This window comes from Pristis pectinata, chromosome 1 (assembly GCF_009764475.1).
Source record: "Pristis pectinata isolate sPriPec2 chromosome 1, sPriPec2.1.pri, whole genome shotgun sequence".
Lineage (NCBI taxonomy): Eukaryota > Metazoa > Chordata > Chondrichthyes > Rhinopristiformes > Pristidae > Pristis > Pristis pectinata.
Window position 1 is genome coordinate 102,193,245 of NC_067405.1, and position 18,139 is coordinate 102,211,383.

General features: G+C 42.0%; 1 protein-coding gene across 6 annotated transcripts in view; it reads right to left on the bottom strand.

The window, feature by feature from the left end:
- stxbp6 (syntaxin binding protein 6 (amisyn)) overlaps positions 1-18,139 on the bottom strand; it is a 250,154-nt gene that overhangs the window by 11,671 nt on the left and 220,344 nt on the right. The gene's annotated exons all lie outside the window — the stretch shown is intronic.

Genomic DNA, 18,139 nt, shown 5'->3' on the forward strand with positions numbered 1-18,139 from the left:
CTCATGTGAGTGCCCATGGCTACACCTTTGGTTTGGAGAAAGTGGGAGGAGCCGAAAAAGAAGTTGCTGAGGGTGAGTACCAGTTTTGCCGGACGGAGGAGGGTGGAGGAGAACCGGTTGGGTCTGTTGTCGAGAGAGAAGTGGAGAGCCTTAAGGCCTTCCTGATGGGGGACGGAAGTGTACAGGGACTCGACATCCATGGTGAAAATGAGGTGTTCAGGGCCGGGGAACTGAAAGTTGTTGAAATGATGGAGAACATGTGAAGTGTCACGGATGTAGGTGGGAAGAGACTGGACCAAGGGTGATAAAATGGAGTCAAGCTACGAGGACACGAGTTCAGTGGGGCAGGAGCAGGCAGAAACAGTGGGCCTACCAGGGTCGTTGGGTTTGTGGATCTTGGGTAGGAGGTAGAAACTGGCAGTGTGGGGTAGTGGAACGATGAGGTTGGAGTCTGTAGAGGTGAGATCGCCAGAGGTGATGAGGTCAATGATAGTGCGGGAGACCGTGGCCTGATGCACCCCGGTGGGGTCCTAGTTGAGGGATTAGTAAGAGGTGTCCGAGAATTGACGTCTGGCCTCGGCAAGGTGAAGGTCAGTCTGCCAGACTACAACAGTACCACTCTTGTCTGCTGGTTTGATGGTGAGATTAGGATTAGTCTGGAGAGAGTGGAAGGCAGTGCGTTCAGAGGGGGTGAGGTTAGAATGGGTAACAAGTGGTGCAGCCTCCTCTACATCGGCTGCAACAGCCAGGATCTCCCAGTGGCCAACCACTTCAATTCCACTTCCCCTTCCCACACTAACGTGTCTGTCCACGGCCTCCTCCACTGCCACTTTGAGGCCAGATGCAGGTTGGAGGAGCAACATGTCATATTCCACCTTGGTAGTCTCCAACCTGACGGCATCAACATCAATTTCTCTAACTTCTGATAATCCCTCCCCTCTGATTTCCCCCCCTTCCTCCACCTTTGTTTTCCCTCATTCCTGTGGTCCCCTCACCCCTTCTCTTTCCCCTCCGCTGCCCTTGTGACCTGCCCACTACCTCCCTCCTGTTCCCTACCTCCTTCCCTTTATTCCATGGTCTGCTCTCCTCTCCTGCCGGATTCCTCCTCCTTCAACCCTTTGCCTCTTCCACCTGTCACCTCTCAGCTTCTTACATCACTCCCTTTCATCCCCCCTCCCATCTACTTCTCCCCCATCACCTGGACTTGCCTATCACCTGCCAGCCTGTGCTCCTCCCCCTCCCCCTACCTTTTTATTCTGGCTTCTGCCCTCTTCCTTTCTAGTCCCGATGAAGGGTCTTGACCCGAAACGTCGACTGTTTATTTTCCTCCATAGATGCTGCCTGACCACCTGAGTTCTTCCAGCATTTTATGTGTGTTGTATGATGATTATAATAAGTCTTTTTAGCTTGCTGGTAGTTAGCGAATCCCCTTGAAGAATGCAGTAAGGATTCACCATTGTTAACGTGCAGAAAAGATTTACAAGGATGCTGCCAGGACTTGAGGGACTGAGTTATAGGGAGAAGTTGGACAGATTAGGACTTTATTCCTTAGAGCATAGGAGACTAAGAGGCGATCTTTTAGAGGTGTATAAATCACGAGGGGCACAGATAGGCTGAATGTCTCTCTCCCCCCACCCCCCCCCCAACCCCCAGAGCTGGGGAATCAAAAACTAGAGGGCATAGGTTTAAGGAGAGAGGGGAGAGATTTAAGAGGAACTGGAGGGGCAATTTTCTTTTAAACAAAGGAATGAGCTGCCAGAGGAAGCAGTTGAGACAGGTACAATAACAACTTTTAAAAGACAGTTGGACAGGTACATGGATTGGAAAGGTTTAGGAGGTTATGGGCCAAACGCTGGCAAATGGGACTAGCTTGGATGGGGCATCTTGGTCAGCATGGACCACTTGGGCTGAAGGGCCTGTTTCTGTGCTGTATAACTCTATGACTCTAATTCTGCAGTCAGGGGCAATGTTTAAGCTCTACCTGCTGACTGCAAAACCCCAACTACTGTCTCCCTTCCAGCCTAAGACTCCATTTCTGTAGGGCAGCAGTAAGACTTGGAAAAAACACGAAAGAAATGACTCATTCCTGTGCTGATCTCAAACTGAAAAGCCCATTTCCTTTTAAAAAAAATAAGGGAAGTCCCATCCAACAAGGGGCTGCTGGCAATCATTATAATCAATAGGACCTGACCCATGATTTCTAATTTCATTTGAACAATACAAACATAATGCAATATAAATGGCTATAAAGTTCAAAAATAAACTGTGCCAAAAAAACATACCAAATTTACAAAGGTTTCAGTGCAGGCCTTAATTCATAAAGCAACCCTGACCCACATAAACTGCACAACTTACTTTTTAAAGTAGCACTCATGCCAAAATGAGAAAGGTCCTGAATACATAACTTTTCCCTTAATAGCATGCAGGTTGCTTTATTACAAAATTATATACCAAGAATGAACAAGACAATATTCTTCAGTGCTCTGATAAAAGACGCTATATCATTCTGACGCTAAATCACAGTTTAATTTCTTTGAGATGGGTGTATTGTTGACATTTATTGTACATCTTTGCCTTGAGAAGGTTGTCATTAGAAAGAACCATGAAATGAATTATATTTTTTGTAATGAACACACCTCAGAAATCTATTCTTGAGGAAAACCTTCTCAAAAAGTGAGAAGATGCTTTTTTAAAAAAGTTGCAAATTAAACCAAAATAATTGAACATTTGGGAAGAGTTGAAGGATTATCTAAAACAAGGGGCATCAGCTTTTCAATTGCACTTCAGTAGATCAGGTTGTACTCGATCTGCTGTGCCTCACTATCACCTAACCTCCTTCCCCACCCCACTTTACACTGTTCCTGTGGGCACACAAATCCCTTGTAGTCATATGCCTGCAGGACGGATCAAAGTTCAGCTATGTGGTGAAGCGTCTGCAACAGGTGACTCAATCTCAACCAGAGGTCCTGAGGACAACTGACCTTGAAACAGACATGATAGTTCACTGGGTCAAATGTCACTGAATTTTTTTTAAAACATCTATGAACAGAGACATTTATAAACAGTTTGAAAGAAATAAAGGGCTTAAAAGTAAATTAATAAATTTAACTGCAAGCACTTAAGTGATAAAAATTAAAAATATTAACATTAAAGTGAAATAAATAACAAACTCAAACCACTTTCCTACACTAACATTTGCAATTCACATTGGCGAGTCCATTCAAATGAATATGGTTGCACTTCATCCACCAGCCATGGTTGGTGTGATGTCCGGGGTTCCTGAGATATGCAGTGTACCCAGGCCTTCAGCTCAGCAAGACCGAGCTCTACCAAGGCATTCCTGACGTTTGGGACACAAAAGCCAACATTGCCTCGCTGGGGATTTGTACTGAACCATACGCAAAGATAAGTACATTTCAGCCATTAAGTAGACTGACAATGATGGGCTGCGTGAGAACCACGTGAAGAGGAAAGAATGCAGAATCCTTCTTGCATCCACAAATATAGAATATAAAAGGAGGCAATACCGACCTTCAATATACAAACAAGTGATATCATAGCTGGGGTATTTTATGCAATTGGTTATGACTGTACACATAATAACTGGCTGCAGTATACAGTAGATTCACTGGGAGGTATAAGAATTGAGGACTTATAGTTACAAAGAGAGCCTGAATTCTCCCCTGTGCCCTATAGAGTCAACTTGTCCATTCTCTGCTTTCTCTGGGGCTAAGTAGTGTTGCTTTGTATTTTTTTTTAATATATCTTGGTGCAGCTCTTTCAATGCTGGTGAATTTTATTCTAGTAACTAAATTGTGTACTTGTATTTTCGCTTAACTTTAGATCTCTCTCTGGGGTGCTCAGAGAAAGTACTTTGCTCTCTGCACTTGCAGGGAACAATGAGACTAATGCATCTTGTCAAGTTTATTCAATGATCCCTGCAGCCCGAAAATCTGACATCATGCAGAACTAAGACGTGCACTGTGCCATTTGCAGTTGCTAAAGAGTCAAAATGTAATTAAGAAAAGAAAAAATAGTAGATTCCAATTCCATGTTCAGTTAAACTGCTTGGCCCCCCACTCTCTGAATTTAATAGTTTGACATCAAGTCAGACCTGACATTTTAAGCTTGCAGTCCATATGCTTAAAAGCAACAGTAACAGCCTAGATTTTGCAGTCAGAGGTAAAGGAGGCTGAGAGGAATCCATCCATCATTTAGCTCTGTTCTGCTCATTACCAACATCTATTCCTGTCAGATGTCAGCTTAAGGGAGATCTCTGACATCCAACAGCTGTAGATGTTGTCAAGCCAATCATAATAAATAATTCTTTAAACCAGGAAGGAAAAGGCACAATTTTAACCAACATTATAAATATTTCACAGGGCACAAAGATTATAACATGCACACAGTTATGATTGAAACCAAAATTAAAAAAAACTTTTAAAATCTGTCTTATTTTGTAACTTATCTGAGGGAATTATGATACACACACACATTGTATATTTTAAAGAAGCCAATAGGTTTCTGAGCAGCAATTTTGGACTAAGATGTCATTTAAAACCTACTTTGACCTAACCTGCTGATTGATTCCAACCTTATCTGTTCCTGCCTTTTGTCGATTGTGATGGGAGTTCATATGTTGTGTAAAATCACATGGCAATACGGTGACGTGCAGGGGCAGGGGGAACGTGTCCCAGATTCACCCAAGGCCGCAGAGAATTATAGTCATGCAGTCACATCATGAACGCTGTTCTCTGTGGGAACTGCCCACTGCAAGGAGATGCAGGATAGCTTACGATGCCAATACAAGTGTTGGAACAGCTGCAGGAGCAGGCACCCTGCCTCTCCGAAGCTCCACTGCACTTCGCGATAGCAGAGTGCAGGCACCCAAATAAAGGATCGCAGTGGTCAGAACAGGAGATGCAGGATAGCTTACGATGCCAATACAAGTGTTGGAACAGCTGCAGGAGCAGGCACCCTGCCTCTCCGAAGCTCCACTGCACTTCGCGATAGCAGAGTGCAGGCACCCAAATAAAGGATCGCAGTGGTCAGAACCACATTCAGAACAGACAGAAATCTGATCCAACTGCAGCCAAATGTACTGTCACCTTCCGTGGTGCTCGTAATACATGCACCGTGACTGTATTTCCATAATGTTTCATTACATGTTTGGGCTTAATAAGACCTCCTGTGTTGGGAAGAAAAATCTCTGAGAGACACGTGTGACCTTAAACAAAAAAGCCAAAAAATAAGCTATACACCTATTCAGTCTGCTGTCATCCCATAAGATCAAACATGAAATTATATATAAAATGTACTTGCCACCCTCTCCATATCCCTGAATTTCCTCAATGGCTAACAATCTATCTTCCTCCACTTTGAATGGGTTAAATTACAGAGCAACTGTTGTGTTTTAGGGCAGAGAATTTCAGAGAAGAACACCCATTAACAAACCTTCAATCCATATTAACACATTAGTTATGATCCTGTGTAAAATCTTAACACATTATAAAGAAAGTTGTGATGGTGAAGTGATAAAGTTGAAACAACGGCTCTGAGTGTTTAGTTTAAGAAATACCACAGGAAGCAGGGTTGTCAGGTTGAGATTTTTCAGACAGTGACTGCTACAGTTAACATTCACCACAGAAAATTTCATGCTTCCAGTGAGGCATACCTCAGCATTCAATAAGATAATGATTAATCCTGAGTATCCTCATCTCAGTCCCAATTATCTCCTCATCATAGTTCCAAGTATGTAACCCATAATCTTGAGGCAAAAATCCCCAGCTCTCGACTCTGCAGAGAAGGGAACCTGTCTCCCAGTATCTGCACCACGAGGCCTCTGACTTGATCCATTTTGAACTCACTTTTCATTCTCCTTTAACTCTTGAGAATAAATGCTCAATCTACTCTCAGGGCAACTAACGGACCTCAGCATTCAGTGACCAGTTCTCCTGACCCCTCTTAGTCAAGTATATCCTACCCAAGGGAGAATCCAAAGTAAACACAGTTGTCCAGGTGTGGACTTGCATAAGGCCCTGTACAATCTCTGCAACATTTTCTTTTGCCTAACTTCAACCCACAGAGTACACTGGTTAGCATGTTATTTGCCTTCCCAAATGTTTGCTCTTCCAGCATGAACTGTGTGTTTTCTGTACACGGATGCTCAAATCTCCCAGCACATTAACAAACCTCTCAGCTTTTTTTGAAAAAAGGTCTGCTTTTCCATTTTTTCTGTTGAAGTACCTAATTTAATCCTTCCACATTATTACACCATTTGCCATTTTGCACAATTACTTAACTGGTCCATTTCCCATTTCAGTCTCTCTGCATCCTCCTCACAACTTACTTTCCCATCAGGTACTGCATCATTAAGCAACTTGGATATTACATTCATTTCCCCCAAAGTCTGCAGTACAAATACCTTTGTTCTTAGCACAGAGCCTTGTGTTAACAATCCTCCATCATCCCAAAACTAAGTCACCTTCTTATTCTGGCTTCTGCCCTCTTCCTTTCCAGTCCTGATGAAGGGTCTTGGCCCAAAATGTCGACTGTTTATTTCCCTCCATGGATACTACCTGATCTGCTGAGTTCTTCCAGCAATTTTTGTGTATTGCTCCAGGTTCCAGCATCTGCAGAATTTCTTGTGTCATTCATTCCTATTTTTTTCTGTCCATCAACCAATCTTTAGTCTATGATAACATATTAGTTATCATCCTGAGTTATATCTTATCAAACACATCATCATTCCACCAAAACAACTTTCTTTAAAATAGTAAATCAAAAGACTCAGAGAATTTAATGTAAAATGTACTGCAGGAAGCTGGGGAGTCATGCTGAGATTTTTCAGACACTGACTACTGCAGTCAACATTCACCACAGAAAATTTAACTCCCAGTGAGGCCCACAGACAGCACAACACTCCCCTGGGTTCTGTAAAAGGCAGAAGGAATTCCTCTTCATTCAGGATTGCAAACTGAAGTCTCAAGAGTCAAATACTGCCCACATATTTCATTTTCCACTATTTGGATTACAAGAGTGAGAATTCAAGCTCTAAGTCCTGTACTTTTCAATTTCACTTTCATTTTAGTTATTCAGGTATTTCTTGCTACTCCAAATACCACAACTTAATTTCTCTGGCTGGTTGTAGTTTAAAAATAGTAACACAACATTATTCAGTCAGGTACACTTGGTCTATTGAAATAGTTCACCATGGCCTTATTGTACTGTTGAAACCAATTGGAAAAGTAATAAAGATGTAAGAATAAGTCACCACAGATTAATTTCTGCATGTGTAGGACAGCAATAGTATGGCCGTGCTGCTTTTATGTTATCAAAATTAAACCTTGAGGTTCTATAACAAGATTGAACGGGATAAAAAAATTACAAACAGGGAGGACAATCCTCTGCTAAATCCTCAGATGCATAGATTCATGAGCAACCTGGCTCCAAATAGAATGCAATGGAGATGAGAATACAGTCTGAAGTAGCCCCAAGACGGTGAATATTAAGGCCTGAAATTGTGCAGAGCTCCCACAGTCGTAAGGGAATATAGCAAAGACTGCTGAGGCCCCGAGAAGGAATGTGAGAGTTGAGATAGGTTTTGGCATATGACTCAGTTATGACTGAACAGATCATTCCATTGCTTCAATATAGGACCCCTAGGCCCTGGTGGAGGTAGGGGCTGCAAGGCAGGGTAATTATGCAGGGCTAATGATATCAGAACTGACTGATCACAAGCTCACTTTTACCTTCCTCGCTCTGTCTTGACAAGATAATGTCTTTATGCTGGTGAAGATGCAGTAAACTGCAGTTCCACATCTCTGATTGTGTACAAAAATGCCATGGTCTGTACAACTGTGAAGAGTTTGTGGACCCATGACTACTAAGGTAAACATAATCCTCTCTGTCCTGCAGATGTAAGATAAGATATAATAGATGAACTTGTGGTTGACCTCAGAATGGACAATGTTACTGATTTTTTTGCTCCACAACAAAGCAAGGGAACCACTGGCTGCAAACTTTGGCTGGTTGGTTGGACATCTTCAATACTTTTGAACTGTCCCAGTATTATTCCAATCTTGCCCAATATAATGCTCTAAACCAGGCAGTACATAAGCCACAATCTTTGGTACACACAGCCTCGCCATCTCACTCCTAATGCAGAGGTTCAATTTCAACATCTGCAGATTACAAAGCTTGGTCTTGTAATGAGTGAACCCCGTACTCACAAATCCAATCATCAGGTACAGCTGCAGTTCTAAAACTGATCTCCAGGGGACACTGTTGTATGTCTCCTTCCAGTCCAAAAAAAAGACAGACAAAAAGACGATAACTTAGTTACATAGCCACATCTATAGCCCCATCACAACAACCATCACCACTTTATTTTATTCCCTTTATGCCATTGTGCCAAAAACAGTTTGCTTGAGACAGCGGCTTGCAACCAGGTTAGGCAGAAGAATGAAGGGATAATGAAGGGATACCAGCAGTCCAAAAATCACAGGAAATAGTGTGTTGTATCTTACAGGCGCTCTGAATGTTTGAAAGCACATGATCAGTCAAAACCTGAAAAATCTCAACACTGCTACCTGCTGTATTTCTGATTTAATGCTCAGAGCTTTAACCTTCTTTCGAATAGAAAAACAATTATTGTGGAATCAAATGTTCAATCAGGTGTTAGTCAAGCATAGTGCACACAGGATCAGAGCTGCAGGGACAGAGACAGTTGGCAGATCTGTAAGTGTTCATAACTCAACAGGGTTCAAACTTCCATACATGCTTGCCAAATGCACAGGTCCAAGATGAGCCTGAGGTCAGGCACAGGTGCGCCTAGTCTTGTGCTCTGCTGCTGGAGTTGATACTGAGCCAGGAGTGGGGTACTGATGGGCTGATGGTGGGCTAGAAACACTTCCAGCCCTGGGGTGCAGGGGAGAAATATCCAGGTAAGCGATTAAGTTATTTTATTTTTCTTTTGGGTTTCTAATATCTTGCTATTATTTTAAGGGCTTTAAAAAAAATTAATATAAAAGTTTTCAGGAATTATTTATATTTTATGAGTTTTACTCTTAAACAAAATCTCCACTGAGAAATATTGACAACAGCCTTCTGGGAGCAGGTCCTGAGCAGGATGCTGCCTGGAGACTGCTCTGCCTTGCTGGTTGCCTCTTATGTGTGGAGGGTGAAGTCAATCTGAACCCTTAAAAGGCAAGTTCAGGCAGTGAATCCGTGCAATGGGCTGGGCCCAGCATGACCACGGAATGAGGATTTGTTTTGGATCAGAAGACCAAAGGAAAAGAGACGCTTTAAGCCTGGGGTGTCATGTGGTGGAATGCAAGAATGCTCCAAGGTACTTCAAATTTGTATTGAAGAGCTGGATGAGATGACTAAATGTAACTTCCAACCGTGTTAATGATCCAAAGCTGAGTGAGAAATAATGCACAATTTTTGTAAAAAAGTGAGGCAAGCAGTCATCAACTTCACGTGGGGAGGGGCAGGTGGGATGGACATATGTGAAGTAAACATGGGAAGTGTGAAGTTCTGTATTTTGGAATTAACAATAATTAGACAATGAATACTAAAATTTACATTTAAGGATGATGCTGGAAGAGAAGGCCTGGGTGCTTTGTTGGATATGGTTGGGCAGGTTAAGAAAACAATTACCAATGTATTTGGTATAAAGATGGGTACAAGGCACAAAAGCTAAAATAGACTGGCTCATCCCCAGCTGGAGAGTCCAACTAGTGTGTACCTTGTTTTCAACTCTAAAGGTTGCTGGAATGCTGATCACCAACCAAGTGCTTGCCAGTGAAGCCTGTCCCTTTCCCCTGGGTCATTAGGTTGCTGGGCAACCTCTGCTGGATGAGAGTTTTCACCAGCTGGACCACAGTCTGCTAGCAAGCCTCTGGGTGAATGAGGGCCTGAGAAGGAACAGGGTCACCAACTCAGTGGTGGGATGTGGCAAGTTGCCTTTGATTTTATTAATATGCCTTATGATTCCTTTTATAGCACAGAGCCTTGACCATGAGGTCATGTATAATCAGGAAACTGAAGCCTGAATCTCCATTGATGATTTCTAACATGCATATCTAGTGAACAAGATTTCCTGCTGGCCGGATGAGAAAAAAAATCTGGTAATCACTTGAGTTTAAAAAAAATACACATAATAGAAGTCACAGTTCCTTTCACAAACAGTTTTTGTCAAAATTATACAGCTGACAATCTATCCTGGTTGATCCTATTGTGAAACTTGGGCAGCAAACTGAAATAATCACAAAATACAAAATTATTCTGCATGTCTCCTTCCCAAACAAATCTGACAGTGTCACCAGAGTATTTCTTCAAATGAAAGTGTGCTGCACAATGTAATGTATGGGGTCTACCAGGATTGCAGCTAGGCAGATAAGTGAGGCAAGTGAGATAGACGAGCCCATGGCAGAAAATCATAGAAAAATATAAAAGGAAAATCCATTCATCTCATCTGATAAAGTGGTTTCTTTTGCTGGAACCCTGATGGAAATGCTTCTTTCAAAGACAGAGCATCTGAAGGATAAATTAAGTGCGGATGTTGGTTACTTTGATGCTCAGAGGCTACAATATCATCAGACAGTTTTAGTTTCAAGTCAGAACTCTGGTCTCGTGGGTACAAGTCTACTTCATAAATCATAATGGGTGGAAATCAAATTATGTGGCCTCTTAATTTGTATTTTATATAATAGTTTAACATAACCTTTCATTTGTTTCCATTTTTGCTCTCTGTGTCTAACTTTGTGGTATATTTTTGAAGGTGTCGTTAAGGAAAGTTGGGCGATTGCTTGATGGACAAGCTGACAAAGGTCGAACTTGGTGCAGCTCGTGAGCTAGGTCATTGGATCATCAAGGGAAGATGATCACCACTGGTATCTGTTAGGCACCAGCTATCTTACACATGCTGCCTAGCTGAGTGCAAATGGAATTCTCTGAGCCCCCATTCCCTGCTTCCTCGAGGTGCTAGTGACCTGCAGCTGATTGAGAAGGTCCAGGGGTGTCTTTGTTTACAAGCCAGACTCAAATTTACCCCAGATATTTGTAATAGAATACTATTTGGGATTTATTTATATAAATGGTGATTTACAGTGACTGTTCCATCTCTTTCCTGTAGTTATTTTGTGATTTTAAACTTGTCAGGTAAAACTGTTAATAATGTTGTTGCCTTCGAAAGAATGACAGGAAATTTAGTGTCAGTCTTTGCCTGTGAATGTGATAATTCTTTTTATGGTTTGCAAAGGAGGTGAGGGGGCATGGCTTTAGACTGGCATCATCAGTGCACTAATGTGAGCAAGCAATGATCAGACCAGTCCAGTTCTGGATTTACAGGCAGGACAGGCCGCTGAAGTCCAGCACTGAAGGATGCACAGAGAGCTGGTTCCTCTTGGGTATGAAGCCAAGGAGTGGTGAGTCCATGACCTGGGCCATTTTCTCCAATTCAGGAAGGGTGATACAACAAAGAATTTAAATGGAATGAGTCGATTGAGCAGGGATCAGTGTTATGTGGACAACACTGTGGAGAAGCTGGAGTTATAGCATAAAAGGCGAAGGAGAGATTTGATAGAGACATCCAGTTGGTAAATAAAGAGCTGTTTCAATATTTGCAAAGTCAACTGGAGGAACGTACAGAGGTAAGGTCACTGGAGGTAACATAGGTTAAAGCTTGCTGTACATAAGTGGTTAACATCTGAAAAACATATTGAACTTCAAAGGGGAAATGGATAAACAATTTATAGGGAATCACTGATACCCACAGAATGAGGCCATTCGGTGAGGCCCACTGAGTCTGCAGTGGCCTAACTGAGAAGCAAATCAGTTAGTACTTCTCCCTTGCCTTTCACCCAGATTCTAGAACTTCAAGACCCCTCCCTACACCAAACCAGAGACTTTTAAGACCACTGTCACTCCCTCCTTATGAGCGACAGCCTTTCTATGTAAAAATCAAAAGCACTGCACATGCTGGAAATCTGACAACGGAACACAACAACGAGTGTACTGCATTTGGTGTTCACAATGTGGCCTCCTCGACACAAGGGAAACGCAGATTGGGCAATCGCTTTGTGGAACACCTGTGTTCAATGCACAGGGGCTGAGCTTCCAATTGTCTGTTACTTTAACTCTCCAACCCACTCCCACTCTGACCCATCAATCTGTGGCCTCTTGTACAGTAAAAATGAGTCCCAGCACAAACTCAAGGGACAGCACTTCATCTTGCATCTCGGCACGTTGCAGCCGTCTGGACTGAACATTCAATTCTACAACTTCAGGTAAGTTCTGTTCATCTGTTGCATTGACTCAAACAAAACCAGGAAGTGCTGGAAATACTCAGCAGGTCAGAGTACACCTGCGGGAAGAGAAATAGAGTCAATGTTTCAAGTCAGAGACCCTTCATCAGAACTGAGCCAACCCAAGACATTGACTGTTTCTCTTCTCACAGATGTGACTTGACCTGTTGGGTATTTCCAGTATTTTCTGTTTTTATTCATATTTCTTTCACTTATTTGTTTTTCCTTTTTTCCTCTGGAAGTGGAGGACTTGCCAACCTGACATGCCAGGCATGACTTCCCTGCTCTGCATTTCACAAGTCCTGCATTCTTTTGTCAATGTTCTTGCCCTTTAACTGCTTCCATTCACTCATTGACCAGATAACCTTATTTACAGCTCATCCCCACGGTCACCCCGGGTTTACCCTATCAGAGACACCCCCTCCCCACAGCTAAACAAGCTTCTTTTGTCTCCTTCCCACAGATGTGGCCTGACCTGCTGAGCATTTCCAGTAACTTCTGTTTTATTTGAGAATTCTAATATCTGCAGATTTTATTTTGATTATCACAACAAAAATGCTCGGAAACAGTCGAGAAAATGTGGACAAAGAAACAGTTAACACTTCACGTCCGGGACCCTTCATTAGAACTGAGAAAAGAGTTAACCTAGGTAGCAGAGAAGGTGGGAGAGGACGATAGATGGACCAAAGGGAATTTCTCTAATAAAATGAAATTATCATGTTGTTAAAATCAGATTAAGCTTCGTTGTATGTATAGTTTATAGCTAATGTTGTGTAGTCTGTGCAATGCTGTATGGTCTTTGCAAAACTGTATAGTCTGCCCTTTTGAACATGTCCAACAGACCAGAATATACAAATAAAAGAAAAAGCAAGAAAAAGGACTGCAGGTAAAAATGGCCAGTTCTTATACAAACAGAAAGAGCGAGAAAGTTGGAGAATTCAATATTGATTCCTGTAGATTGCAATGTGTCCAGATGGAAAATGAGACATTGTTCCTCCACCTTGCTTAGGGCCTTGCTGTAAAAGTGCAGGAGGCCACTGACAAAGGAATCACAGTAGGAGTGGGATGGTGAGTTAAAGTGGCAGGCACGTGAAGATCAGCGTCGGTCCTGCAGACCGAGTACTGGTGCTGCACAAAGTGATCATCCAATCTGCATAAACACCGAATGCAGTATATGAGATTGGAAGCCCTTCTATATTACCAAACTCTCTCCCCAGTGCACCCACAGCTGCTAGCGTTGTCAACCACTTTCTCAGAATCATAATCAGGTTTATTATCACTGACATATGTCGTGAAATTTGTTGTTTTGCGGCAGCAGTACAGTGCAAGACATAAAAATACTTATCTCACTTTCACCACTCATCACTTATCCCTCAGGTTCTGTTAGCAGATCAACAAGGACTCCATACTCCAAGCAACCCGAACTTCCATTTGTTACATTGCAAAGTATCAGGCTTGAGAGGGACTGAAATTGGAAAATTATCTTATCAGCTTTTCAACTGGTTTCAATGGGCCAAAATGAAGAGGTACAGAGCCGTGATACGTCAACACACTGGTTTAAAATTGAAGTCACAAACCTAGCTGACCAAATAATAGTGACATTGTCTGGGTTATAACTGTATCTGGTTCATGGAGCATCCTCATCCCAGCTGAACCTAAATATAGAAGGGCTGCACAACCAAAGCAAACAGTCAATATTTTTTGGCTTTGTAAATTGATGACTTAAGTCTGTATTTCCAACATTTTCTGTTCTTACTCAGATGCGCTCTCTCTTTTTTTGGAAAAGTGGAAGCATTGCATGGAGGAGGAACAAAAGTTCCCTCCAGTTTGCTCATGGACTTTCATATGGTAGCGTAGCGGTTAGCGCGATGCTATTACAGCACCAGCGATCGGGGTTCGATTCCCGTCACTGTAAGGAGTTTGTACGTTCTCCCGTGGCTGCGTGGGTTTCCTCCGGGTGCTCCGGTTTCCTCCCACATTCCAAAGACGTACAGGTAGGTTAATTTGGGTTTTAAAATGGGCGGCGGGGACTCATTGGGCCGGAAGGGCCTGTTACCACACTGTAAATAAAATTTAATTAATTAAAATAATGTCAGGATGATTTAGTGCACTATGCAGTTGTCTAAGCCGCATACAAGTTGCTACATGGCATAACTAATTTACATTTCAGGACATTATGGTTCAAAAGGAAAAATGATTTCTTGCCACAAACATCTCAAATGTGATTGTGATGTGAGAGAAGAAATCAATGTTGGAAGCTTTCCTGATGAAACTGTTCAAAAATAGACTTTACGTACACCAGAATAATAATCGAAAAGAGAAAAAAAAGCAGATGCTGGAAATCTGAAATAAAAACAGAATGCAAGACATATTCAGCAGATCAGGCAGCATCTGTAGAAGGAGAAACAGAGAATAACAGGTTATCATTATGATGAAAGGGCATCAACCTGAAATGTCAACTCCATTTCTATCTCCAGAGATGCTCCCTGATCTGCAATTCATTTCCAAGCCTTTTCTGTTTTTAGACCAGAATATTTATTTTGCAAAACACCCTCACCTGCACAATTTCTACATAGACTGTCCACATAACAATGATCCAGATCCAGTCAGACCCAGTGAAACAAGGGAGAAATTAAACTTGTAAACAGAAGCATATGCTTGATGTCAGCTCCTAAAGTGCTGATCCATTCATCAATAAATCACAGGTGAAATCAAGCTTTCAAATGATCGTCCACTTTTCTTCCCCACCCTTCTATTTCTATTTTCTATTTTTTTTTCGGCTTGCAGGTTCAGCAGACTTGCATTTTGTTATTGAAAATCAAAAGCACACATGCTGAAGATCTGAAATGAAACAGAAATGGTGAAAACATTCAGCAGGCCTGGCAAATCTATGGCGAAGGAATGTTTCAGGTTGATGACTTTTCACCAGTACCATTTATCTGATGAAAGGCAACAGAAAGTAACACCAATTCTCCCTCCACATTGCTGCCTGACTTGGGTGTATTTCTTGCACTTTCAGTTTTCATTTTTTTTTATTGTATTACTTTTATTATAATCTAAATTGCTAAAAGGAGAAATATGCTAGGATCAAAGGCAAGAACATACAAAAGTGTCTAGCACATTAAGGAAACACCTCCAGCACATTAGAAGTTTGGAGCAGGCAGTTGGCAATGTAATGCATTGGTACAATAACACAGTGAGTGTAGATGTGTTTGCAGATTGGAATATTATTGTTACGTGTACTAAGGTACAGTGAAAAGCTTGTCTTGCATACCGCTCATACAGATGAATTCATTACACAGTGCATTGAGGTAGTACAAGGTAAAACAGTAACAGAATGCAGAATAAAGTGTCACAGCTATAGAGAAAATGCAGTGCAGGTAGATAATAAGATGCAAGGTCATAACGAGGTAGATTGTGAGGTCAAGTGTCCATCTTATCGTACTAGGGAACTGTTCAATAGTCTTATAACAGCAGGGTAGAAGCTGTCCTTGAGCCTGGTGGTACATACTTTCAGGCTTTTATATCTTTTGCCTGATAGGGAGAGAGGAGAAGAGAGAATGCCCCGGGTGGGTGGGGTCTTTATACTGGCTGCTTTACTGAGGCAGCAAGAAGTATAGACGGAGTCTATGGAGGGGAGGCTGGTTTCCGTGATGTGCTGGGCTGTGTCCACAACTCTGCAGTTTCTTGTGGTCTTGGACAGAGCAGTTGCCATACCAAGCCGTGATGCATCCGGATTGGATGCTTTCGGTGGTGCATCGATGAAAATCGGTGAGGGTCGACAGGGACGTGCCAAATTTCTTTAGCGTCCTGAGGAAGTAGAGGTGCTGGTGAGCTTTCTTGGTCATGGCATCCACGTGGTTAGACCAGGACAGGCTATTGGTGATGTTCACTCTTAAGAACTTGAAGCTCTCAACCCTCTCAACCTCAGCACAAGAACAGAGAAAGTTTTGGCTGAGGATTTTGCTGCAGAAAGAAATGGGGAGTCAAAATAGACAGGTGACTCACCACCACCTGTTTCTACACACTTGATAGCTGTTTAACTAAGAGCTCAGGGAATAAATCATCTACCCACTCTTCTATCCAGGGAACAGTGCAACATAGTTGAAGGGAGAAGAGATTGTAATAACAACATAAAAAGAGCACACAGACGCTGCAGCAAAAGTTGGCAAGGGCTTTCATTAAATATACTTCTGGCAACTGGATTTGCTTTAACGAAACAATTCAGGCTAAACGATAGGGAATATAAAAAGACAGCTACACTTGTAAAGCATAAAAGTAGAAAGGTTGTATTTTAAATATAATGATCTACTTCCGCAGAAATAACCTCAAGAGAATTCGTATCACGGGGGAGGAAGACAGCATTGAGCTTGTTGACAGGCTCTCTTGACAGAACATTCTGCAAAAGCACACCCAAATGCAGCCGCATACTGTTTTCCATCTCCCTCAAATTGCTTCAAAAATGGCGAATGATTGAGATAACATCAACAAAATCTTCTCCTCCCATATGTCAAATGGACATATAGAGAAGCCATCAATCCTCTACCAAGACTGAAGGAAAATGAAGATTGAAATAATTGCAATTTAACATTACCGGGCATGTATGGGCCTTTCAATAAATTGATCGAGGAAGCGTGAACAAACAAAAGTGGATCAGCTTAGTTGCCCTGTTGTATTCTGCTGTGTAAATAAGAGAGAAGTCTGATCGAGGGACGAATTATCAACTTGGTGACAAACATTAAAATGAAAGTGGAAACACAAGAGACTGCAGATGCTGGAATCTGGAGCAACACACAAAACGCTGGAGGAATTCAGCAGGTTTAAAATGAAAGTGTTTGTGGTTACGTGCGCTCCTGTGCAAATCGCAGTTATCGTACCCACACACAATTAAGCAAACAGTTTTAATGTGATTTTGACAGGTCTTTACGAGACTTAGAATTCAGATATAATTAACACTGTGATTAATAAACTGCTCCTCTGGCTCTCTGAATGCATTAGTTGGCATAGCATTTTCTACACTAGGTGGCACCCAACGCATGGTTAAACTAAACATTCTGAAGATCAAGTTGCCTTATGGTTTCTTTTACTTATAATGACATCCCCTGGTGTTTCTCTGCTTTTGCATTATGTGCCCCTGAACATCCATCTTATTAACTTCTTTTAAAATCTCAAGTCATACCTTGCCCACACAAAAAAAAACTGGCTTCCTTGGTCTGTTTACACAGCTTACTGATCTACAACCTGGTAGTATTGTCCCTGGCTCCCCTCTAACGTGCCTGATCCATTCCTTTGGTACAGTAGTCACAACACAACACTTCTGGTGTTCTCTCGATGCACAAGAATATCTACTTCAGAAATTCGGGAAGGGCGTGTTGGAAAGATGACAAGAAGCAGGACCTGAATGAATGAGAAGAAACGTTAATGCCTCTCCATAAACACAAATCAGGGCTTAATTAAGGACCCCTTGTCATTTGGGATACACTAAATTGGGAAGGATGTTGAGGCTAAATGAAAGCACAGTATAATTTGTTCATGTGATGCTGTTAGAAAGGGTTGAAACCCCCGGAGAACATGGTTTCAGCACCAATAGCAATTAGACAGCTGCAGTTCATAACACTCTAACCAGGCTGTTCACTGAATTACTGGTAATTACTAAATTACAGGCAGTGTTAATCTGCATAAATACTGTGAAAATGTACATTATTTCCACAACAAAACATGCAACAGCACACAAACTTAAGTCAACATCAACATCAGAAAAACTGACAAAGCTTGTGGGACTGGGGCTTATTGTGTCAAAGCTATAAAAAAAATAGGTATTTAGATTT